General features: G+C 45.8%; 1 protein-coding gene and 1 long non-coding RNA gene across 4 annotated transcripts in view; one reads left to right on the forward strand and one right to left on the reverse strand.

Moving 5' to 3' along the window:
* BAZ2A (bromodomain adjacent to zinc finger domain 2A) overlaps positions 1–6,451 on the reverse strand; it is a 145,523-nt gene extending 139,072 nt beyond the window's left edge. Inside the window, exon 1 of the mRNA XM_088473112.1 lies at positions 6,391–6,451. The gene's annotated coding sequence lies outside the window, so the exon portion shown is untranslated. The remainder of the gene's footprint in view (positions 1–6,390) is intronic.
* LOC148523531 (uncharacterized) lies at positions 5,363–22,487 on the forward strand. Of its 3 annotated transcripts, none has more exons than XR_015878445.1 (4): positions 5,363–5,706; positions 8,246–8,321; positions 10,438–10,563; positions 21,869–22,487. It is a non-coding gene; the product is annotated as an uncharacterized LOC148523531 (long non-coding RNA). The 3 variants fall into 3 exon arrangements; XR_015878446.1 differs by lacking the exon at positions 5,363–5,706 and adding an exon at positions 5,717–6,335; XR_015878447.1 differs by lacking the exon at positions 8,246–8,321 and having other exon boundaries at positions 5,366–5,706.
* The last annotated feature ends 2,649 nt before the right edge of the window (positions 22,488–25,136 follow it).

Below are 25,136 nucleotides of genomic sequence, written 5' to 3' on the forward strand. Positions count from 1 at the left end.
ACGTCCTCTGGACTGTCCGTGCTGCCGCTCTAATACTGTAAGCTCTTCAGGGGCTGTGAAACACAGCCCCCCTGTGCGGTGACCCAGCTCCGGCCAGGCACCTACTGAAACTGAGGTGCCTTGGCCTGGGGGCGGGGTATAGGAGGGGGCCCGCTGCATCCTGGGATAACAGCTTTAACTGTATGGTGCCCATGGACAAGCCCATGCCTCTACCCCAAGGTATCCCTGTGGATCCCTAAGGAGCCTGGAGTAGAAAACTCAATATTTTTTTTTTCTAAATCTCTTTATTTATTAAAGGTATTTAACAGGTCAATAATAAGAGAAAAGTAATATACAACAAGAAAAAAATAATAAAGCAATCAGAGACATCAAACTACCTTGTTTTTCTTTCTCATTCTCTCTTCCGTTCTCGCATTGAGAGAAAAAAAAAAGAAAACTCAATATTTTAAAAACTGAACTCATCATCTTTCCCCCAGCCAAGGCCCCCTCTACTCTCACTCTCTCCCTCTCTGTTGACAACATCTGACACCCCTTCGTTCCCCAAGCCTGATGTCTAGGTGTCACCGTTGACTCTGCCCTTTCCTTCTCTCCCCACATACAATCCCTTTCACAATCCTGCCTTTTACACCTCTGCAATATTTGTAGAATCAGAGTCTTCCTCACTCTGGATACAAAAGCTCTCATTTGTGCCCTCATCATTTCTCACCACGATTACTGTAATCTGCTCCTCTCTGGCCTTTCTAACGTCTCTCTAATCTATCCTCAACTCTGCTGCCCTCACTCTCCTCTCTCGTCGCTTTACCTCTGCACCCCCTCTCTGTCAGTCACTCACTCCTCTCCCTCACCTGCAAAGCTCACCTCTCCCCCGTACATCACAGGCCTCATTTCCTCACATACTCCATCATGCCTTTTTTGGACTACAGCCAGATTTCCCCATTTTCACCTGTAATCCCAGGAAGAAATAACGGGTGAATATGTTAACACCGCTTTTGGAATTGGATTGTGCGATAAACGTGAGCGTGCATACAGGCAATAAGTGTATTTAGCAGGTGATAGGTTCGTAAAGTTAACACTCGTTAGCTTAACGGTTTATTGCCTCTAACTGTATTCCCCCCATACTCTCCTAATAGATATCCTCCTTATTGGCAATGTGTCACGCAGCTAAGACGGCCAACACTGCGTCAGCTTTCGTGCTGCAGTGAAATTAAGGGGAGATGTCAGCGCTATGCGATTGTGGACTGAATATATAGTTAGTGTTGTGTAAAATTTTTAAGTTTGTGTATCTGTAATAACATTTTAGATTTAATAGCACTGTTGCACTCAAATAGTTAATATCCATTGATGCAGCACTGAAGAGGATATAGGGCCTCATTCAGCTTGGATCGCAAGTCTGCGGACGCATGCACCCGATCGAAGTTTGCGTTCTGCGCATGCGTATTGCAGTGCGCGAACCGGCCGCTGTGATCGCAAAAGCAAATGCAGCGGATACGCAGAGCCATCTCAGAGTGATTGACAGGAAGCACCATTTGGGGGTGGAGAGGGGGGGTGGTTGAAGGAACGCAGGCGTGCCTGTGCGTTTGAACGCCGTTACAGGGGCGTGCATAATTAAGCCTCTGCAAGGGCATATCCAGCCATAGGTCTAGATGGCGACAGGAAGTTTCGCAGTTTGTGAGTCACGGTCAGCACAACCACAACTGTGTGCATGGGTCCAATGTTAGTCGATGTTACCGATGTTTTTGCTGACTTGCGGATGTATACAATGGGAAGTGGGCGGCTTTATACAGTGGTGGGCGTCTTGGTATAATGCTGCATTCATACATGCACTGCAGGGGGGGGGGTCTTCCACCCTGTTCTGACTGTCAATTGAGCGTAGGAGGTAAATTTACTAAGAATAGTGTTTCGTCCGAAATTGAAACATGATCAGCACTGCTGAAACACGGGAGAGTTTTGGAAGCAGAAGCACTCAAATTTACCAAGAAACGTGTTTTGCTGAAACCTGTCTTTCGATGGTGTATGTGATCGTGTTTCTCCCCGAGTTTCCTGTCTGACCGCAGCCAAATACTCCCGAACAAGTATCAGTGAGATACGTACAGGCTGCTTGTGTGTGAAAATAATTAAACTAAAGGGTTAATTTAAAAAAAAAAAAATTGACGTGGCGTTCCCCCTCCCCCAAAGTATCACCAGCCCTGGGTTCCTGAGCTCGTCCTGGTTCTAAAAATATGGGGGACAAAACGTGGGGTTCACCCTGCTAGTCAAATGTAGGGACTGTACGGCAGAGACGGTGCCGCTCACAGATCCCTACACTCTGTGCAGCGACACCGCTTGCACAACCCTAGTTATGGCCCTGATTCTGATTCTCTGGCTGTACTGAGTTGAGCCCAATGTCTCCAAGCTCAGCCTCTGCCATTAGCAAGCTTAGAACTGGTCCAACCTGCCAGTGGCAGTGGTAAATTAGTCATCACTAGCCAGGATGTGTTGCAGCAATGTGACTATACACTACACCATAACAGGGTTTTACTGCGCCCTGAGTGCATGATGTAATGGGAAGGGGGCGGTACCACCAGTGCCAGGACTATAACACTGCCCCAGAGCATCCTCAGGATGCTCCAGGAGGTTGTAAGAGCTGTAGTCGGGCACATTTGGAGCGTCCAAAGGACACTCCGGGCGGCACTGCAGCAGCTATTTTGACTGCAGGGTGCCGTTTAAGGTAACCTGCTAGCCTGATGCAGGGACCATGGGTGAATGGTGGTGCCGCCCCCAGGTCTCTGTGATGTGTGGTGGCAACGCATGTACACCCTAAGTTTGCTGACCATACATACCTGGAAGTAAGCAGTTCCAGGTGCCAGTGTAGGAGTTTGGAGGGGATTGGATGCACACTACATACATCTACCTAATTGCAGTGGTTTTAACTGATAATTACAAATAGCTTCATATAGTTAGAATTTGCAGACATCCATTACAGGAACAAATAGCTCCATGTGTAAGGTGTCTGACTATAATTTAAGAGGTGATGGGTTTGAGTCCTGGGTATGACAGTTTTGAGAAATGTGTGTTTTAACTAAAGGAGTTTGTAACTGAAGGTGCACATATGCTTACAGGAGAATGTCAATGTGAGAGGTGCTGGGTTCAAGCCCTGGGTATGCAAGTCACTATAGGTGTTCTATAAATGTTATACAAATGTAAGTGGGACGGGGCATCATAGTAAGTGCTTTCTCTGGACATCCAACAGGACGGGGAGGGATAAGGGTAGCCCTGTCTGATACATGCATAGTGGGCCTGATATTTTTTGATGACAGCCCTGAACACTGCCACCAATTTCCGACCCAGGTGTTACCAGCACACCTTGCGTACATTTGTCAGTGAGTTCAGCTGCTGGCGCAGAACACATACACCTCCCCACTGCTGATATTTGCAGCATATAAACCACAAGCAGCACTCTTTTTATACCTTCAGTTAGTCATCTACACTGCCAGCTCCAGGCTTGTGCACGGCTGTTCTGATGGATAAATCCTGCTGCAGATGCAACTTCATCAGCGCTCCCGTACATCTACAGTAGAGCTGGTGAGTCATACTGCATAATTATTGTGTATCATCACTGAAGCCATTGAATTTACACTGTATTTGGCAGTGACGCCTGAATAACAGTGGTACAAAGGGATTGGTACCCCTCCATCATCATACAGGACACATCAGATATTTCCCACCCCTTCCTCATGGGACCACGCCCCTTTTTCAGACGAGTGCCTTATGTCCCTATTTGAAGGGTGGGGTGAAGTGGGGTAAGGTGAGGAGGCAACAATGCTCTTTCTGGCCCAGGGCACCAAAACGTCTAGTTACCGCTGTGATGACAGCTCTTTTCTCCAATAGGTACATCTCTGAATACAGGGGTTACTTACACTAAAAAAGGAGCCTCCACTCTCTGCTCTGTAGTCCCTGCTCCCCCAGTCCTGGAATATAAGGTTTACTAAATGAATCTGCTGAGTCTGGGAAAGGCAGGGCAGCATGTAAGATCTCCTATTGGGTATAATCCAAAATGAAGTGTAGAGTGATGCATAGCATGTTACTTTACACTCATCTGCGCTTCTTCAAAAACAAGTACACCTAAATTCAATTCTTAGCGCACATTAATGCTTATTATGATAAGTAATCTTTGCTCATTTTCTTGTTTAGCTGTATTGGGTGAGATTAAAAATGAACAAAAATACATGGCCGCAGTGTAGATAGAATTGAAGTGCTATATTGCAGTTGAGTATTGTTTTCACAGCCCTGTACAAGTATAAGGGGCCCATTTACCATTAAATATTTGCGGCTTATTCCCCGAAAACGCCTGTTTTCGCAGGGGGTAACCGCAAATATTTAGTATCACCACTATGTATGAAGGAGGGACCGGAGCAAATATCTCCAATACCTGGTGCAATCTCTCCATAGGTTTCTATGGGGGGTGTAATGCTGCCAGATTTACCAACTTCCGTAATGTGATACACTCCCGATATTGGTCCCTGCTGCTACCGCCATCAAAGCTACACATCGCAATCTTTACTGGAAGAGTTCCATGTGCAGTAGCCCTGACAGCACTCCGGGCACATCGCAGGGATGGGCTCCTTTCGGGGCCCTTGTCCAAGCATGTGCAAGATGATACATTCCGGCATTATGATCGCATCTTGCAATGCGATTATGGGTGGTAATACCATGCCCAGACCGCATTGCAATTGCGATCATTTATAAATGGGCCCCTAAGGATCTACCACAGTCAGTCCACATCACAAATGCTTCACATTCAGCCCTATACAGAGAACTGCAGCCCTGTCCCTAGTGTCTTTATTTTACTTTGAAAATGGCATATGAAGGAAATGTGGAATTTAGTAACCCCTTAAAATGTATTTTCTTTAGGATAGTACAAAATAGAATGACTCTACAATACTAGAGATCTTTACCATATACTGATATTTCCCCCAGGTATACATTGGAGGACAGAATATAATGCTCCCCCAGATCATATGTATGCTATCACCTGCATTCACATCCCGATACTCTTAAGCTGGGTACACACTAAATGATGTGTACCCAGCACGATGTGTCGTGCGGCAGGTCCTGGCAGAGTGCCGGGACACACTTGCCGATGCAGGTCCGATGGGTGATGTTTCGGGTAGACACTGCCCGATGAGTACGATATATCATCCGATCCGCCTTTCAATCACCTACACACATATTTATATAAACATATATATTATCTATTAAGTTACTTATATAGCCCCAGCATATTCCATTACGCTTTACAATTGTATACACACACACATCCTACACATAACCACAGGCACAGAGCTCCCATCCAGCCCACATCCTAGTCACGCATCAGTCTGTGCTCCTTCCTCCCAGACCCCTCACTCGCCCCCCTCCCAAAGCTCGCACAAGCTCAGGCAAAGCTAGAATTGGCTGAACCCGTTTCATTCACAGACTGCCAGTGTTTTGTTATTTTATTTTTAAGCCACCATAAAGCCCACACAGTCAGCCAGAGCGCCGGATAGTGGGCTTGGCCTATCCTGCAGCCCTTGGGGCTCCAGCATTCATTACCAGCAGCCCTGATTAATGCAGGAAGCTGGAAATCTGACATCTTTATTTACTCCTTAACACAATTATATGATCGCCCTGCTTTCCCCATATGAGGAGGCTGGGGGCGCTTACACCCAAATGTTGCAGCTGTGGAGCGTAAGTACCAGGCACCCCGGAGTTTGACTCTTTCTTGTTGCGTGTACCAGCAATGCAGGCACTTCAGGTTGTCCTGTTTGTGACCACTTACAGCCCATCTTACCTAGTGGCCTAGATAATTTTGGGAGTCCCCAGCCTCCTCCCATTTCCTGCCCTGATGGGACGGTCATAATTGGAAAGCCATAGAACACATCACAGGCATCATATACAGTATATGACCTGTCTTACTTACAACCACAGAATAGAAATGGATAAACTACATATCCCGTAGCCACATCTCCTATTCCCCCCACCTCACCACTAACCCCTCCCCCGTACTGTCACCCGGCACCTGAGAGGTGACCCGCAGTCTGTACAGGAGGGAGGGCTGAGAGTTTGGGTGATGATGGGGAACTTCTATAGTGTAAGGCGTCAGGTGACCCATACTGCTGCCACTTAGCCTGACCCATCCTGCCGTGCCAGCCCTGGTACCCTGGCACACTTTTATGTAGGGCAAGCAGTGCGGCATCACGTAGGTAGATTGGGAACTGGTTCTCGGCTGTAAAAGTGAGGCCTCTGAGACCCAGCAGACACCAGATGCTGCAGTAAACGAAGCAGAAGACTCGTGCAAAGTGCTGGGTATGAGAAGGGTAAGGAGGAGATCGGGTATGGGGTCAGGGAAGTGCCAGGGGGGCAGTCACTCACCTGGGTATCCTGCTCTGCAGATGGAGCGTATGAGGAGTTAAAGAGGGGGTGTAGCTGGGGCTCTCCCTCCACCCTCTCTGCACTCCGTGTCTCTCGCTGGAAGCAGGTGGCTGATATTGCTTTGCTGCTGATGTCACTGTATTCACTGCCCATCATTTCCATCCAGCAGCTAGATTAACATGAATTATTTAAAGAAGCAGGATCCATTTTCATCATTGGGGAGATGGGAGGCACAATATGATTATAAATAACAGACAGGTAATGGGCTAATACATTTCTGGGGTAGAATAGTAACCTAAATTACTATCTATCAAAATTGTTAGGTTCAGTGTTGTGGTGGCAGATATGTTCTTGAATATGTATATACTATGATTTTTATCAAAGCTAGGGAGAACGCATACTTCTCCTACAAATCGAGCTAAAATCCTATTCATTGAAGAAAATGACTGCTTCCATTCTCTAATTGCCTCTCATTTTGCAAAGGGATGTAACTTTCAATAACAAAGACATTCATGGTAAATAATAAGAGTGTTTCATGAATATTAAAAGCTGCCATATGTACTATAAATAAGGCAAACACAGGAAGTTGTCTCAGCTGGGTTTCAGAGCAGCCAGTTGTAAGGAATCAGTTTATTTCAGTATTATGGCTGCCAACAAAAATGTCCCGGGATACATAGCTTATGTAGGCTGTTGAGATACAGTATGTTGATTATATGTCGTCAGAGTACATGCTCAACATGTCGACATTCACAGTGCTGACCTATAACAAGTCAACACTGCCACGTCGATATGTTCACAATGTTGACACCTAATGCTAGCGTCGTCATTTTCCATATGTTGACATGTCAAATATTGACATTTTGTCCCTGTTGACATTTTCTAGACATTTTCAACAATGTCAACATCATAACATTCTGGTGTTGACATTATAAATGTCAACTTAATTATTGCATACCCCGTTTCCCAGTACTACCCCCAATCCCCTCTACCCAACTGTTGTACTCCCCACTCCTAATAAATAGCTTATTATTTAAGATAAATAATACAATTATGTAATATAATACTAGAGATGCACTAAGCCTTGGGGAGTGATAAAGTGGAGAGTGATAAAGTACCAGCCAATCAGCTCCTAATGCTGCCCATCCACTACATGACAGAAACGACAGCACGATTACGACATTGTAATTGTGCTGTCGTTTCTATGTGTGATGTGCCTACACTGAGCGAGCAGTCGTTCAGTGCAGGCTCGTCAATCTTCTGGTAACATGCTGAACCTGACGTTATTGTCAGGTTGACCAGCATGTTTGCCCGATGATAGATGTCCAATACGACCAGCGTGCACGCGCATTGCTGGTCGTATTAGACATTAAACTGCACGATTAGCAGGCGATTACCAAGCGATTGAGCGATAACGACGGTCGTTATCGCTCAATCGCTAGGCTTAATCGCCTAGTGGATGGGCAGCATAACTGTCAGTTTAGAGGCTGTGTTTAAAAAATGACAGTCAGGAGCTGATTGGTTGGCACTTTATCACTCTCCATTTTATCACTTTCTAAAGCTGGCCACACATTAGAACGATATCGTTCCGGCCAGCCAACAAGTTGGCTGGTTGGACTGATAACACTGGGGAACAAAAAATATATATTTTTTCTTGCCAAGGATTTAAGATCGGTTTGAGAGTACTCGCAGGTCCTATTTTAGCATTAGATCTTCACTATAGCTGATATGTGTCTGTCATTCAAACATTTTTAAGCAAACACAAGGCAGACAACTATCATGAATTAGTCCACAACATGCTAAAATGTTTAGAGAAAGTAGGTGCCAACATGAATATTAAAGTAAATTTTTTGTACAGCCATTTAGATCACTACCCGTACAATCTAAGAGATTTAAGCGAAGAACAGGGTGAATGGTTCCAACAGGATATTCAGGTAATGGAAGAAAGATATCAGGGAAGGTGGGATCGTCACATGATGGCCAATTACTGTTGGAGTCTGCAGAGAGACTGCCCGCAACAAGAATACATAAGAAAATCCTCCAAAAAACGGTTCTCATAGCTTCCTAACACTTAGGATAATTACATACGTGTCTTTTTATAACATTTTACGAATCAATTTTAATCAGAATAAAAAAAAATATCTTTTTAACTATTTTTAACATTGTTTAATTACATTTTTCATAAATATTAAAGACATATGCATGTCTCAAAAACTAGAGCCAATTGAAAAATAAGCATGGCATATTCATGATCAGGAGCACAAAATTTATCGAAATTGACTCTTAAATCCCTGGTAACAGATTGTTCAGTGTAATCGTCTAGTGTGTGGGAGCAAACGATAGTCAGTCGTTTGCTCCCACACGGTGAAAAACGGGCAAAAACGGTCGTTCCAACTAGTTGGGGAAAATCAAACATGTTTATTTTTCCCCAACTATCATTCTAGTGTAGGGAGAAAGTTCCCCCCAACTGAACGATAAGTAGGCGGACACCAGCCGCTAGTGTCCACCTACTTTTTACACATTCTACTCTGCCACAGCAGATAGCAGACAATCACAGTCTGCTATCAAGGAACTCCGGCGCACACTGCAGGGACTCTGGCTATCCCCCCAGCACACATTGCAGGGACTCCAGCTATCCCCCTGGCACACATTGCAGGGACTCCGGCGACCCCCGGCGCACTTTGACAGGACTCTGCCCCCCCCCCCGGTGAGTAGTGTCCATTTTGCAGGGGGACTTCACAGCTGCCAACCCACTGCAGTAGAAGGGACCTCACAGCTGCCATACGTACGTGTGTGATCCTCCCTCCCTGTCTGTATGTATGTGTCTGTGTGAGCCTCCTTGTCTGCCTGTATGTATGTGTATGTGTGATCCTCCCTCCCTGTCTGTATGTGTGATCCTCCCTCCCTGTCTGTATGTATGTATGTGTGATCCTCCCTCCCTCCCTGTATGTATGTGTGATCCTCCCTGGCTGTATATATGATGTGTCTGTGTGAGCCTCCTTGCCTGCCTGTGTGTATGTGTGATCCTCCCTCCCTGTATGTATGTATGTGTGATCCTTCCTGTCTGTATGTATGTATGTATGTATGTGTGATCCTTCCTGTCTGTATGTATGTGTCTGTGTGAGCTTCCTTGCCTGCCTGTATGTATGTGTATGTGTGAGCCTCCCTGTCTGTCTGTATGTATGTGTGATCCTCCCTGTATGTATGTGTGATCCTCCCTGCCTGTCTGTATGTATGTGTATGTGTGATCCTCCCTGTCTGTCTGTATGTATGTGTGATCCTCCCTGTCTGTCTGTATGTATGTGTGATCCTCCCTGCCTGTCTGTATGTATGTGTATGTGTGATCCTCCCTCCCTGTCTGTATGTATGTATGTGTGATCCTCCCTGCCTGTATGTATGTGTATGTGTGATCCTCCCTCCCTCCCTGTGTGTATGTGTGATCCTTCCTCCCTGTGTGTATGTGTGATCCTTCCTCCCTCCCTGTATGTATGTGTGATCCTCCCTCCCTCCCTGTATGTATGTATGTATGTATGTATATGTGATCCTCCCTCCCTGTATGTATGTGTGATCCTCCCTGCCTGTATATATGTATGTGTCTGTGTGAGCCTCCCTGCATGCCTGAATGTATGTATGTATGCAGGGCCGTAACTAGGGTTGTGCGGCACTGTCGCCACCCCATGACCCATGCTTCTCACTGCAGGGTGCTTGTAAATGGCACCCTGCAGCCAGCATCACTGCGGAAGTGCTGCCTGTGGCATCCCGCGGACGGTACAGGCAAGCACCCTGCTATAATTACAGCTGCCCGGAGTGTCTTGAAGATGCTCTGGGCACTGCTGCTGCTGCTTCAGATCCCGGCAGCCCCTCCCCCTTATGCGCGATTTCATGACGTCACGCACAAAAAGGGCGGAGCCGGCACAGGGCGCTCAGAGACCTAGTTACAGCTCTATATGTATGTATCTATATATGACCCTGCCTGCATAGGGGATGGGATAGGTGCTAAGTTGATGGGCAGCTGTGTACTTTAGTAATAACAATCACTTCTCCTTACAGCTTAAGCTGACCCGTACAACCGCAGAAGACAGAAGCCGCTGGAACTGGTAACGGCGCAAAGCTGAGGACAACCTGCCTTGTCGATCTTCAGGGAGAGAAGAACAGACTGCACTCCACATCTCTACAGTAAGCCAAGACTCGCACAAACACTTACGTCACACCTTGAGGGGATGGGTCATCTACATATGGGGTATGTTTTCAGTGGATGGGTCATGTACATATAGGTTATGTATGTGTTTGTCTGCTTTACCCCGCCTGTATGTATGTATATGCCTATGTGTGAACCACCCTGCCTGTACGTGTATATGTGTGACCCCCCTTGTCTGTATGCATGTGTCTATGGCCCTGATTCAGAGCCGGACACTCTGACAGAGCGCTCGCTCTGAATCAGGGCCGTCCCTTCTCCTTTTTGGAGCGGCCTCCTGGCCGCTCGCATAGCTGTGGGTGACCATCCACAGATATAGCGAGCGGGCAAAATGATGGTCGCGATGGTCAAGACCATCGCGACCACCGGGCTTGCGATGAGACTCTGTGGTAGGGTCTCGCTACCGCAAGCCCTGGAGTGATTTTGGCTCTATCAGAGCCAAAAGCACTCCCACTGACATCACTAGTGATGTCAGTGGGGCCGGCCCCAGACGGTAGGCGTTCCCATGGGAACGCCTCCGTCTGGGCAGCCACGCCCCCGGCACGCCCACCAAAGGGGGCGTGCTATCAATCACCATCGACAGCACGCCCCCTTTGGTGCGAGACCCATAACGACGGCTTGGCCGTCGTTATTCGGGTCTCGCGAATGCGCACGACAGAGCCGGCTCCCTCGTGCGCATGTGCACTTGGGCAACATCGACCCGCTTGCGAGCGCTCGCGAGCGGGTCTGAATCAGGCCCAATGTACGATCCTGCTTGCCAGTGTGTGTATATATGTGTAACCCATACCTTCATGTAAAAAAAAAAAGTCCAGGACCACGGACGTAGGTACAAAGGATGTTGCTTCCAAATGACCACAGAACTGTGGCATTTCTCTAGTGCAGAGCTTTCATTGGCTGAGAGAGGCGAGCCTCCAACTGTCTCAGCCAATGAATGGTTCCCACCTTTGAAGTCAGACGGAGGCTCGCCTCTCTTAGCCAATAAAAGCTTGGTACCAGGATTACTATAGAGAAATGCAGCAGCTCTGCAGTAATTCGGGAAGTAACGTCCTATGAGGACGGTACTTATGTAGATGGCTTAGGGAAAATGTTTTTTTTTTTTTTAATTTAAGAAGACGGTGGATGCCTACTAGGAATGAAGAGGACGTGATCTACGCTAGGTAAGTATGGCATTTTTAGATACAGGTGTCGTGGATTTCTACTGGAGACTTGATTGTCTACAGGGATTCTAGGTGAGTATGTGTGAGTGTGAGTGTGCATGTATATATTTTTTTTAATTGAGTAATTTTTTATTAATTATTTTGCATATGCAAAACAAAAACATTTTCAAACAACTAAACAAAAAACAAAAAAAAATAATATATAAAAAAAATATATATATATATAATAATAATGGTTAAACACAGTATATATAGATAATAACTGCTAGCAGACAAATATAGCAAAAAATTACATCACCAGATACAAATATTGTTGAAGAGAAAAAGAAAAAGAAAAAAAAAAAAAAAACTAAATTACTATATAATCATATAATATAGAAATCACATAAAATATCAAATTAAATACAGCATGTGAAAATTTGCATAGCTATAAAAGATCAGATTCCGTATCACATCTCAAACCTGCCAAAAAAATGCTCAGACAGACGGACCTGAAGAAGCATACTTTGATTCAAGCCAACCAGACCAAATCCTATCAAATTTAGATTCCGCTTTCCGTGTTACATACATATAACGTTCATGCTGCACCGTTAGAGCAACTAGGGACACCTAGGCTTGAAAGTCAGGACTTATAGGGGCCATCCAAAGTCTTGCTATACAAACTTTAGTTAATACACATAAATTTATCGCACATTGCAATTTGTATTTATCTAAAATATTATCCTCTATAATCCCAAGGCAACAAAATCTTGGAGTAAGAATAGAATGAGGAATATCGATATCAGATATCGCCGTGAGGACTTGGCTCCAAAAGATTTGCACCCCAGGACATTCCCATAACATATGCCAAAAGGTTCCAGAGGCTGAATTACACTTTGGGCAAATATTCGAAGCCCTCCCTCCAAACTTCACCAATCGCACTGGAGTTAAATAAGTTCTATGAAGTAAAAATAGCTGAATCTGCTGAAACCGAACAGAGGCAGTAGATACACGGGGCAAGCAAGTGCTCCACTCCATTCGTCATCAGTGAGATCACCTAACTCCGATTCCCAGCACTGTTTCAAATTAGACAAATTAGAAGCGTGGTGATACAATAGCAGAAATGAATATAGACAGGAGAGTGTCCGCTTAGGGCCTAGATGTAAAAGAAAAGATTTTAAAGGGGAATGCTGCAACGAGAGAGACTTACTGGCAAATTGGGTATTCAGTGCATGGCGGAGCTGTAAATATCTAAAAAAATATGTAGATGGGAGTTTAAATTCTTCCACCAACTGAGTAAAAGATTTAAGAATCCCATCTTGATATAACTGATGAATCTTAATAATACCTTTACTTCCCCAAATCTCTCTAGCATTAAGAGAAGAGAGTTCTGACAGCTGTCGGGAACCCCAAAGAGATGCATCTGGGTCTATTTCGCTAAATTGTATTAGTGCATGAGCAGCACGCCAAATTTTCAGAGCCTGTAAAACTAAGGCGGGAACACTACGAGAACCCGAAGCATTGAGCAGAGCTTGTAGGGGTGTATGTCCCGCTGACACCTGGGAAACTAACAGAGCCGGAAGGGAGTCAATTGAACCGTCCTGCACCCACAGCCATAAATGAGCCAACTGCGCCGCATAATAATAGTATAAAAAATGGGGAAGTGCTAAACCACCAGAATTTTTTGACCTAGTAAGTACATCCAACCTTATTCGTGGCCGTTTATCTAACCAAATCAGGGAAGAAATTGTACTGTTCAGCTTCCGAAACAATGATCTAGGAAGATAAATTGGGGCTTGTTGAAAAATATATAAAAACTTAGGCTGCACTATCATTTTAATTAAATTGACCCGTCCTGTTACTGTCAGGGGGAGTTTGCGCCAAATTTTTATCCTATCTTTCAAATATGAAAACAAAGGCAAAATATTCAGAGAGGAATAATCCTCCATATTATTAGACACCCAAATACCTAAATATTTAAAGGAGTCAACCCAACGTAGAGGTATGGAAATTAATGGGTTAACAGGAGGGCGTCCCCTGAGGGGGAGAATGGAGGATTTGTCCCAATTAATGGCAAAGCCAGAATAGTTACTAAACCTGTCAATCACCTGTAGAACCAGCGGCATAGCAGTCTCGTAGTTCCGGAGGAATAACAGCATGTCGTCTGCGTATAAAGCTATCGTATCCATCCTGCTACCCAAGGTAAGGCCAACGATACCAGGATGTGTACGCAGAAGACACGCCAATGGCTCAATAGCTAAAGCAAAGAGGCTCGGAGATAAAGGACATCCCTGCCTAGTACCTCTGGACAATACAAATGAGGGCGAAATGAAACCATTCACAGAGATACGAGCAGTAGGCTTATAACATAACAACTGAACCCATCTCAAGAATATTGGGCCTACACCCATACATCTTATGACCTCCCACAGGAAGGGCCACTCCACCGAATCAAATGCTTTTGCCGCATCTAGAGAGACTACTACAGAGGAGGACTCCTCCCCATGAGAGGCCTGGAGATGAGAATAGAGACGCCTGATATTAACCGACGTCGACTGACCCGGCATAAAGCCAGTTTGATCCGGACGTACAATCTTAGTGATAACTTGGTTAAGACGAATTGAAAGAATTTTAGCGAGTATTTTTGCATCTGTGGGTATTAGTGAAATAGGACGGTATGCGTCTGGAAATTTAGGGTCCTTCCCAGGTTTAGGTATCACAATAATGATGGCCTCCGACATGGAAGCTGGAAATACACCTTTATCATGTAAATTATTAAAAAGTTTTAACAGTCGCGGAATGAATAAATCAGCATGTTTCTTGTAAACCTCCAGTGGGATACCATCAGAACCAGGAGCCTTACCACCTGGGAAGGAGTTAATAGCAATTTCGACCTCTTCTAAGGTAAAAGGCGCTTCCAAAAAGGACCTTTCCTCAGGATCCAGATGTGGGAGATCAAATGCTGCCACATATGACATCAATTCAGCCGGAGTGCAAGACAGTCTAGAGCTATAAATATTTTTAGAATGGTTAAGAAAGGTGTCAGCAATGTCAGAGGTGTTGGAAACCAGTAACCCATCTGCAGTAAATATTTCATGGACAGCTGTGGAGGGACGGTCAGCATGGACTAAGTGAGCTAAAAAACTGCCCGTTTTATCTGCAGACATATAGTGAGAGTGAGACTGGAACAACAGCCGGCGGGTATTCCTATCAGTAAGATGGGTAGTCCAAGCAGACTGAGCCGCCAACCACCGGACCCGAGTCTCCTCTAACCTATTTAGTAAATATTCAGACTCCAGTGAACGGCAAGTATTCTCAAGTTCAACCTCCTTCTCTCTATAATACCTTTTAAGATCGGCAACCCGTTTAAGCAAAGTCCCACGCATAAAGGCTTTAAATGCATCCCAAATTACTTCAATTGGAGCAGAACCAGCATTATCAGTAAAAAAGCTCCTCCAAGCAGCTTCAAGTTCCGAACCTGCCCCCATCTGTAAAAGCCAGGAGGGATGTAATTTCCATAATGTCTGCCCTCTTGGACTGTTCAGGTCCACAGTCAAAATAAGGGGAGAATGGTCTGATATACCCCTCGTCCTATACTCAACACCAGATATTTTGGGAATCAAACTAGGGGAGACTAGAGCTAAATCAATTCTGGAGAACGAGCAAAAAGAGGAGGAAAAACAGGAATGTTGTTGCTTCATCCTCCAGGCATCTACCCATCCCAGACCAGCCACAAATTTTGCAAATCCACTCTCACCCCCCACTGGGACTGTTATATGGGCCTCTCGACATTTATCCAAATGGGGATTCAAATACTTATTAAAGTCACCCAGACAGATCACAGGGGTAGTAGGAGATAGAGCAATAAATTCTGCTGCTTTTTTTAGCACCTCATATGAGAATGGAGGGGGTATATAAACAGCAAGCAGAAATATAGGGACAGTGTGAACCCTACAATCAAGAAAGATATAGCGCCCATAAGGGTCAATCTTAACGGCGTTACATACAAACGGCACTGATTTTTTGATAAGTACAGAGACCCCCCGTGAGGACGAAGTGTGTGAGGCATGATACGCCCATCCCACCCAGGGACGTTTAAGGGATAAAGTCTTGCTTCCGACTAAATGAGTCTCAGTAAAACAGGAGATATCAGGGTCATATTGTTTAAGCATTTTTAACACTAGAGATCTTTTTATTCTGTCATTAAGGCCCCTCACATTCCACGTAAGTAGTCGTACCATAATAAAATAGAAAATATCTAAGAAGCGGGAATAGCGACATAGCAAATTTCCAGAAAAACAAAAAATATGTGACAAACCAGCCAGCATATACATAATAGGAAAAAAAATTTAAAAAATAAAATGTAAACATTCTAAACAAACCCAGCCAACCCCCTTCCCTGTATACCCCTCCCAACTTAGGCATACTTGGATCCCAAAATTACAAATTACCCAACCTAGAACAACCTAAACCAAATTAAGTTCCCTACCGGTAGCAGGGGCAATAAACAAAAGTAGCCACCAATACATGGGAGCCCTCCATTAGAGACTGTGACAGTGAGAGCATTTAACATATCATATACAGGAGAATTACATAGACTACCCTCCTAACATAGAGGCCTCTAGAACATCCAAAACAATCACACAACCACAGATAAAACACAAATAGAGCAGAGCTTCTGCCTCTGGCAACAGGCAGACAGCCACAACCTGAGAAAAAAAAAAAGAAGGTTACAGATAATATCACGGATTTGATATTATATCAGAGGTATATCAATCTGGAGCTAACTGTCCATTGCCCGGGGCATAGCGATCCAGCCAGACAGCCGCCTCACGCGGAGAAGTAAAGAAGCGGGTCTCCCCATCAACCACCACACGCAACTTTGATGGAAATAGCATGGCATATGAGAGGTTCAAGTCCCGCAGCCTACGTTTAATGGAGAGAAATTTAGCTCTATCTTTTTGGACCTCTACCGCAAAGTCCGGAAACACTGAAATACGCACTCCATTTCGTTCAAGCGGACCTTTAGTACGAGCTAGCCGGAGTACAGTGTCTCGATCCTTAAAATGCAGGAATTTAGCAATTAACGTGTGAGGCGGAGCACCAGGAGGCAGAGACCTAGATGGAATTTGGTGCGCCCGCTCAACTGCAAATTGAGAGGAAAAGGATTCTCTGCCATAAGTAGTTGAAAGCCACGTCTCAAGGAAGGATTCAGGCGAGGAACCCTCCTATTTTTCAGATAGCCCAACGAATCGAATATTGTTGCGGCGAAGTCTTCCTTCCATATCAGATAGCTTGTTTTGCATAACGGACATCTGTTGACACATATTAGAGACACGTTCATGTACAGGACCATGCGAGTCTTCCAATGAAGATATACAAGTTTCAGCTTCCTCCATGCGCTCACGAATCCGCTGCATATCATTACGGAGCAAAGAGATGTCACATTGCACCTTTTCAATTTTATCTGATAGATTTTTTCCATTTACAGTAACGGCATCTAGAACTTGCTGCAAGGTGACTTCAGGAGGCGCTGCAGCTGTAGAACCTTGAGAGCACCCTAATGTTGCATCTTGAGACGTTTTCTGCAAACTCTCTGACTGAGAGGCAGATGGAGGTTGCGGCGTAGTGGAGCGTGCGAATCGCTCCAGTTTAGCAGCTGCAGCTGCCTGACCAGATTTGCCCATAGTTATGGGAACAACCGGATCCCAATGGCAGTGTTGGAGCTAGTGCTACGGAGAGGTACACGATATCAAATATCAAATGTGGCTGCCAATCAGTGTCAGTCACGGCAGGGTGTAGTAGAGAGCTGTACTCTGCGATATGGAGAGCGGCAGTTTTCCCCACGCAGCACCCGCAATAGGAATGGGAAAGACCAATCCCTGCCTGGACTGATGGCACTCAGGTGCCAGCTGTTACAGGAAGAGGCCGTGCAGAATGCCCCAGCAGGAGATCCCCACTCAGGCAGACAACAGCAGCCGCAGTAGTGGTGTGAGAGAGCCTCCCCCTCCGGATCTGGAGACACGTGGGCGGCTTCCCCTGCAGATCGCGGGCCGCTCTGTGTAATATACGCGGCCGTGAGGGTGGCCACAGGCAGGAGGACCACTCCCGGGGAGAAGCCAGCAGCCGCGACAGCAAAGGGAGAGACCGTCTTCCTCCGGGTCTCAGCACACGTGACCGGCAGCCACCGCAGCACAAGATCGCGGCCGCGCCGCCTATCAGAGGCGACCACGAATAAGGCCCCAGGCAGGAAGACCGCTCCCGGGCAGATGACAGCGCCGGTGGTCTCCTCAGGTGAGTCCTTAAGGGCACGGAGGGCAGTCAAGCCGGCAGGTACCCCCCAACACCGTCACAGTGAGCAGGATAATGGTGTGCAGGATGAGTGGCAGGAGAGCTCAGAGAAGAAGCTCCTCACTCCATTGCAGCCACGGCCACGCCCCCCATGTATATTTTAATAAAATTATACCGTCATGCTGTGTGTGTCTTGCGCTTTTTTTCATATTTTTTTAGCAGGTGAACTACTGGAACCTGCGAGCCCGTAATGCCCCGCACACTGGTATTTGAGGTTCTCCAAGTACCAGCATATGGGAGAGGCTTGCTAGGAACTGTTGTTCACCTGCAAAAGACAATATTACTTTTAATTTTTCCACCACATTTATACATTTATCATTTTTCCACCACATTTTTCCACCAGGTTCTGATAGCCCGGGGATAGCCCCGGCTATCAGAACCTGGGGTGCGCTGTAGAGGGGGACCCCTTTATTGGCGGAGGCCTTACCTCCCCAAGGGATCCCCGGCCTGGGTTGACTAGTGGTTATTGTTATTGTTCATTTTGGAGGGGAGGGAACGCCATTTATTTATTTTTTTATTTTAACTTTTTTTTTTAAACCCAGCAGCACAGACAGATCTCAATGATCCCGTCCGTGCATCTGTGTTTATTTTTATCACACACAGATGCAGGCATCACGGATCTCCCAGATCCGTGCATGCTGCATCCGTCTGCCACCGCCCGCACCGCATCCGTGTCCCACCGCCGCTACCGCCCGTACTGGCCAGCCATCTTGGTGCACCCAAGTGAAGCCACAGTGAGTACACCTGCAGAAGGCACCTTCTGAGGCTGCGCAACAAGTTGAAGCTTCCGATCTCTATAATGTCGCAATTGTGAGTTATTAGTTTAAAAACTGTAACTTTCTCAATTACCTAAACCCCAAAAGGCCCTACCCTGGAACAAGAGCTACCTAATAAAACAAACCCCAGTCTAAATTCGCCCTGTACCCTGACTTATACCTTCCCAAAAATCCCCCATAGAGAACATCAGAAAAGTGGTCCTAACTCAGAGTGTCAGAAAAAAACTGACAGTTGGAAATTTAAATTACTCCCAAATGCTCATTTTTTTTCATTCCCTGACATTTGGCATGCAACACCGAGAGACAGTTCTACCCGTCCATGCCAAATTTCAGCTCGGTACCTCCAATAGCTTTTGACGTGTAGCCCCTTAAACACCATGCTCCCCCCCCCCTCCAGAATTCTCTATGGCGAATTACGTTTTTTACGATTCAGCCTTAATATAAGGGTACGACTGTGCCCTTATAATTTGCTTGCTTTAATGGGCAGTGTGCTTCTTACAATTCGAGGTTTATTTTGCCCCGATATGAGATGATTTATGGGAGGGGTGGCACCATGTCAGTTTAGAAGAAGACGTTGACTTATATGACCTACAGTGGCTGATGGGCTGCATGCCATTCCACCATCATGATATTTTCTATTCTTGGCCAATATTATATCTCAATTTGATTGATTATTTATATATTATTACAGGAGGTTCAGTGAGCGCGCTTACTGAAAAAAAATGTGGTGCCCAGGAATCCCTCACTTTAAAAAAAATAGGGGTCCTACTCCAGAGTTTCTGGGTCCCATCACATATTATGAGGGGTGAGGGCAGGGAGCAGTTGGGACAGTGCTGGGGGCAGGTAGCAGTTGAGGTAGAGGTAGGGGCATAGCCAGGGAGAAGTAGGAGTAGAGCTGAGGGTAGGTGCAGACAGCAATTATGCTGGGGAGTAAGGAGGGGGCTAGGGACAGACAGTGCTAGGGTTAAGGAGCGAAGTAGGCAAAGGCATATTAAAAGAGAAGGGGGTCAGTGTGCCTTCCCCGTCCGGTGCTCCTCCTCTCTCCCCGGGAGCAGACAGACGACTGACCGCAGCAGCAGTAGACTCTGGGCACTAGTCCGTGCCCAGAGTCTACTGCGCATGCGCAGGTTGCCGGGAAAATGTTGCAGCTTCCATTTTCCCTGCAATTTCCTCACTGCGCATGCGCAAAACACCGGGAAAATGGTTGCAGCTGCCATTTTCCGTAGTTTTCTACAGGGCTGAGACACCCAATGTGGAGAGGTTAGTATTAGAAAATATGGGTGCAGGGTGTGAGGTGTGTGCCCCCCTGGACCCAGGGGCCCTTGTGCACCGCACACCTTGCACCTATTATAAATACGCCCCTGGAGCAAGGGTAGAAAGCAGCTGGCACTGTTCTGGGGGCAAGGAGGGGGCTAGGGGCAGACAATGCTGGGGGTAGGGAGGAAGCAAGCGTAGAAAGCAGTCAGAAAGTAAAGGGGGATTAGAGAGAGGAGTACTGTGTGAAGCAAAAACAGGAATGCTGTGCAGACGGGTGTCCTGAGCTTTCCTACCTTAGGTCTGTTCAACCATCTTCTCAGCGCGGGGAATGGCGTGGTGCTGCTGCTGTTGTGGGTCCGGGGTGTGTGACCTGGACTTCCTCTGGTCGCCGTGCTGTGCTCCGCTCCAGGCTCTCACCTGCTTAAAGTCCACTGTTGTGGGCCAGAGTTTGGCCTTGGAGTGTGGGAGGGTGCCGTTGTGAGACGCTGCCTCGCTGTTGCTGTCCCAGGCAGTAGGTGGGTCTCGGGACAATGTGGTGTGTCGGCCGGTGTCTGCCTGCTCTCTGTACTTGGAGATTGGGAGAGGACTGGAGGGGCGGGGGCTAGATGAGACACCTGCGGTGGCTATTGGTTGAGAAGATGTCGCCTGCAGCGACTGGCTTCTGCGGCGTTGCACACAAACAGCACGTCCTGCAGGACCCACACAGTTTTTAAAACCGACTTCCCATCTGCCTGTAGCACATAAAAACGCGCTATAACGCATATTTTGGTTAGCGTTGGTTTCTTTATCTGTGAGAGGCTGTGGAAAAATACATGCTGTGTTACATTGGTTACGGATCTGATTGAAACTCAATTCAATAATTAACAGGTGTGTCCAAATACTTTTGCTCACATAGGGGCATATCCAATTAGCCACGGGATTTCACCCGTGGCTAATTGACAGGCAAAAGTCCCGCGACGCGGGGTTTAGCTATTCAATCAAATAGCTAATTCCCCGCGTCACTAGACTGGGACTCCCACGTGAGAACTGCGGAATCAGTGTGTAAGACCCTCTCGCGCGAGGCCGAATAGGGCGGCCTCACGCTGATTTTACCTCGCACCTACATGAGGTGCAAGGTAAAGTCAATCAGCGGGGACTCGCACGCGGGATCTCAGGGACACCCGCGCGTGGAATCCCCGATAATTGAATCCCGCGCGACAATTAGCCGTGGGGTAAACCCCGCGGCTAATTGGATATGCCCCGTAGTGTATATTTTATGTATCTATGTATATGTATAAGTGTGTGTGTCAAAATTTAGGGATGAGATTCATTAAAGTCTGCTAGTGTCTGGAGTATTGCATGTGAAGGTAGGTCAAGTGGAGATTACACACTGTATGGTTATTTTAGATTATACTATCATTCCTGGAAACAGGACATCCTTTCATGTGCTAAAACCACCACAGACCCCTCATGTCTTTACCTAATGGTAGGTATGAGATGCTGTTGAGTAATTGTACTGGTAATGTACTGTAGTACAGTGATAATTGGCTGTGTAGTAGTAAATTTCTGTTGGCGTCCCCATCTACCACCAGGGCCTGGAAAAATATCTGCTTTGCAACCTATCTCATTCATCATCACTCAAGCCTTGGCACAGTTTCCTCAGCCCACAAATGCATGGACCTGCCACCTTCATAGACAACAAATATGTAAATCTTTTGTTATCAAAGTTTTTCTCCATATATATATATACGATTTTATTTAACACTCAATATTCTTTTTGTTTATAGAACACTTAGTGATATGAACTCATCCATTTGAAAGGAGCCAAACCTCATGATAAAAATACTTTAGAGAAATGAATGTCCAACCAAAACGTCTCAGAGCAGCATTTGCAATAGCTGCTGTAAACCTTGTTCTACAAAGTATGAGAAAAAGAAGAAAGAATGGTAAAAGAGGCTGCTGGACCAAAGAATGGTTGAAGAACAGAGATTCTATGTCTCATATGGAGCTCTTAAAAGAAATTAGAGAAAATAACCCCGAGGACTTTAGAAATTATTTAAGAATGTCCGACAGCAACTTTCAAGAGTTACTTGAACTAGTAACTCCATTAATTTCCAAAACAAGACACGAAATTTAGAAAGTCCATATCCGCTGAACAAAGATTAGTGGAAACTTTGCGCTATTTGGCCACTGGCCGTTCATTTGAAGATTTTACATTTTTCGGCCACTATTTCTGCGCAAGCTCTTAGTCACAATATACCGGAAACTTGTACAGCCATTATACAAGCGTTAAAATTTGAGTATTTTAGGGTAAGTAATTTCAGCAATAAATTTGTAAAACAAGTTTTATTAATATAATAACAAAGTAATAAAATTCACAACAATGCTATGTGTGTTTTTTATATTTACAATAAAATAGAAACTTGTCTACAAATTTTTAGCCATGAAACAGTGAAAGAGTATTTTTTATAACTTTACAAAATTAGGAGACTGCGGTTGAGTATTAATTTGAACTTGTGTAGGGTCAAAATACAAATTATGCACGACCACAGTACTACCATGTGTAGTGGTAGATGTTCTTTGATCAGCAAACTGGTACAGAGGGGGGCTGACATAACGGTCATGTACGGTGAAGAGATGGGGCACATGAAGTGGCATACTATAGTATGTTTCTGGCTGTGCTTGCTGAGATATATGAGGCTGCACCCTATTAAAGCTTCCAGTCTGAGGGCCATGACAACTGTCATGTGGTGGCCTATGAGAGGCCTTTTCCAATGGAGGCCATATGCAATACCTCATTAACAAGTTTTTCTGCAAAGTATTGATGCTCAGGTGGAAAATCGCCGAAACTTTGCACTCCAGCTGACTCCTATGCTATCATATTCATCCATAGGTTGGTTAAGTAGGTTCGATGCTTTATGGAGGAGTGACTCCATTTCTTCCACAACTTCTACTTCTGATCTTTTAGGCAACTTCTTTTGTGTAGTCCTTTTTTTCACATGCTGGGGATCAGTTGGTGTCTCAGTTCTAGAAGATGAAGCAGGTGATGGCTAGAGAAATAAGGGATAGTTTAATTGGATTTTTAAATTTTTTCCCCTCTATACAGTTTCCTTCCACATCAGAAGAATGGAAAGTTATCGCAGAAGGGTTTGACGAGAAATGGAATTTCCCAAACTGTGCTGGTGCAGTGGATAGCAAACACATAAGGATCTCACCTCCACCAAACAGTGGTTCTTACTTTTATAATTATAAGGGCTTTTTTAGCTTTGTCCTAATGGCTATAGTAAATGCAAATTATGAATTTCTATATGCTAATGTAGGTAAAATGGAAGAGTGTCTTATGGTGGCTCTTTTGAGCAAACCACATTCTATGACAAACTGCACGGTAGCACTCTGAATTTACCATCTGATACAGAAACAAAATTTGGGCTACCATTTGTTTTTGTAGCAGATGAAGCCTTTGCACTACATCTGCATATATAGCGACCTTTTCCTCAACGGCAGCTTATGCCACAGAGGAAGATACTTAACTACAGATTGTCACGGGCGTGGCGAGTTGTTTTAAATCAAATTGGCATTCTCAGTAATAGATTCCAAATTTTCCATACATCTATCATGTTACTTCTAGACAAAATAGATGTTGTAGTTTTGGCCTGTTGTGTCCTCCACAACTACATAAGAAAAAATCCTTCAGTAATGCCTATCGGTTCTGGCTTGACTCAGCCGGCTACTTCTTGATTCTCGATGGCCTTAACCAAAGCAGCATGGGGACTGCAATTAGCTCTTTTGCATAAGCATAATATATGTATATTTTTTCCAATTTTTTTACACATACACATAACCTCCCTTTCCACACTGTGCTTCCATATCCCACTGTGCTCCCCCATTCCCCATCTCACACTTTGCTCTCTTATATCTCATCCCACAATGTGTTCTCCCATTTCACACTATGCTCCCGCAACCCATACTGTGCCCTCCCATCCCACACTGTGCTCTTCCATCCCCCATCCCATACTGTGGCCTCCCATCCGCCATCTCACACTGTGCTCTTCCATCCCCCATCCCATACTGTGGCTTCCCATCCCCATCCCATACTGTGGCCTCCCATCCCCATCTCACACTGTGCCATCTGGTTCTCCCCCATCGATGGGAAAAACATTTGACATCAGCCATAAACCACCGATGAATATGAATCATCGATGGTCGATGGCCATCCCTAAGTGACACAGACTGGCCACCCCTGCTCCTAAGAGTATATACAGCGTGTGGCCGGCTGCAGGTAATTTCTAGAGACCGGGTGGCAGATGGCATCCTGTCCTGTCCCGTCCCCACCCCCCCTCGCCCAACTCGGAAGTGGACTTGCTGCTGCAGTGATCAGCAGAGGCCCCATATACGTCTGCACCCTGCTGTTCACTACAGCAGCAGAGCAGGCAGCGGCACAGTCTGGGGCCCCCTAGGACCTCGGGGCCCAGTACAGTTGTACCCCTGGTCCTCCTCTGTTACCGGGTCTGAGTAGCAGCAGGCAGCGCCCTCCCTTCCGCAGTAGCGGAGAACATGAGTGGCTACCTGTTCATCCCTGCAAGGCAGTGGCAACAGACTCCCTCCCAGCCCAGCAAACAACTGGAAACATAGGAAAACTTAATTCGTCAGCGCTGTTTGGAGAGAAGAAACAGCACTGACAGGGTTTTTAACACTACCGGGAAACAGGTGGTTGTTAAATACAAGCAGAATAATGAAAAAAACAACAGAGAATGAAAAACTAAAATATCACTCACCCTCAAACTCATTTGTAAATGGAGCCGAAGGTTGCCACAAATCTAAATTCAGCGTACATTAAATAAACTTGGAAATTATCTTATCTGGACTTTCTTTACACTGGATTATCCTCATAGAAAGGTTGTAGGGAGGGGTGCAGCGAGCGGTGCTGTTACCCAAGACGTATCTGTATCTGGCTTGTAGGATGCCTCGAATGGAACCGTGCGGATGCTCTAGGCTTGCACCCTGCAGTGTGTAGAGCTACCTGGAGAATCCGGGCATCTCTCCACACTTCTGCCA

Source organism: Taudactylus pleione, unplaced genomic scaffold (genome assembly GCF_031769625.1).
Source record: "Taudactylus pleione unplaced genomic scaffold, aTauple2 ptg000130l, whole genome shotgun sequence".
Taxonomy (NCBI): domain Eukaryota; kingdom Metazoa; phylum Chordata; class Amphibia; order Anura; family Myobatrachidae; genus Taudactylus; species Taudactylus pleione.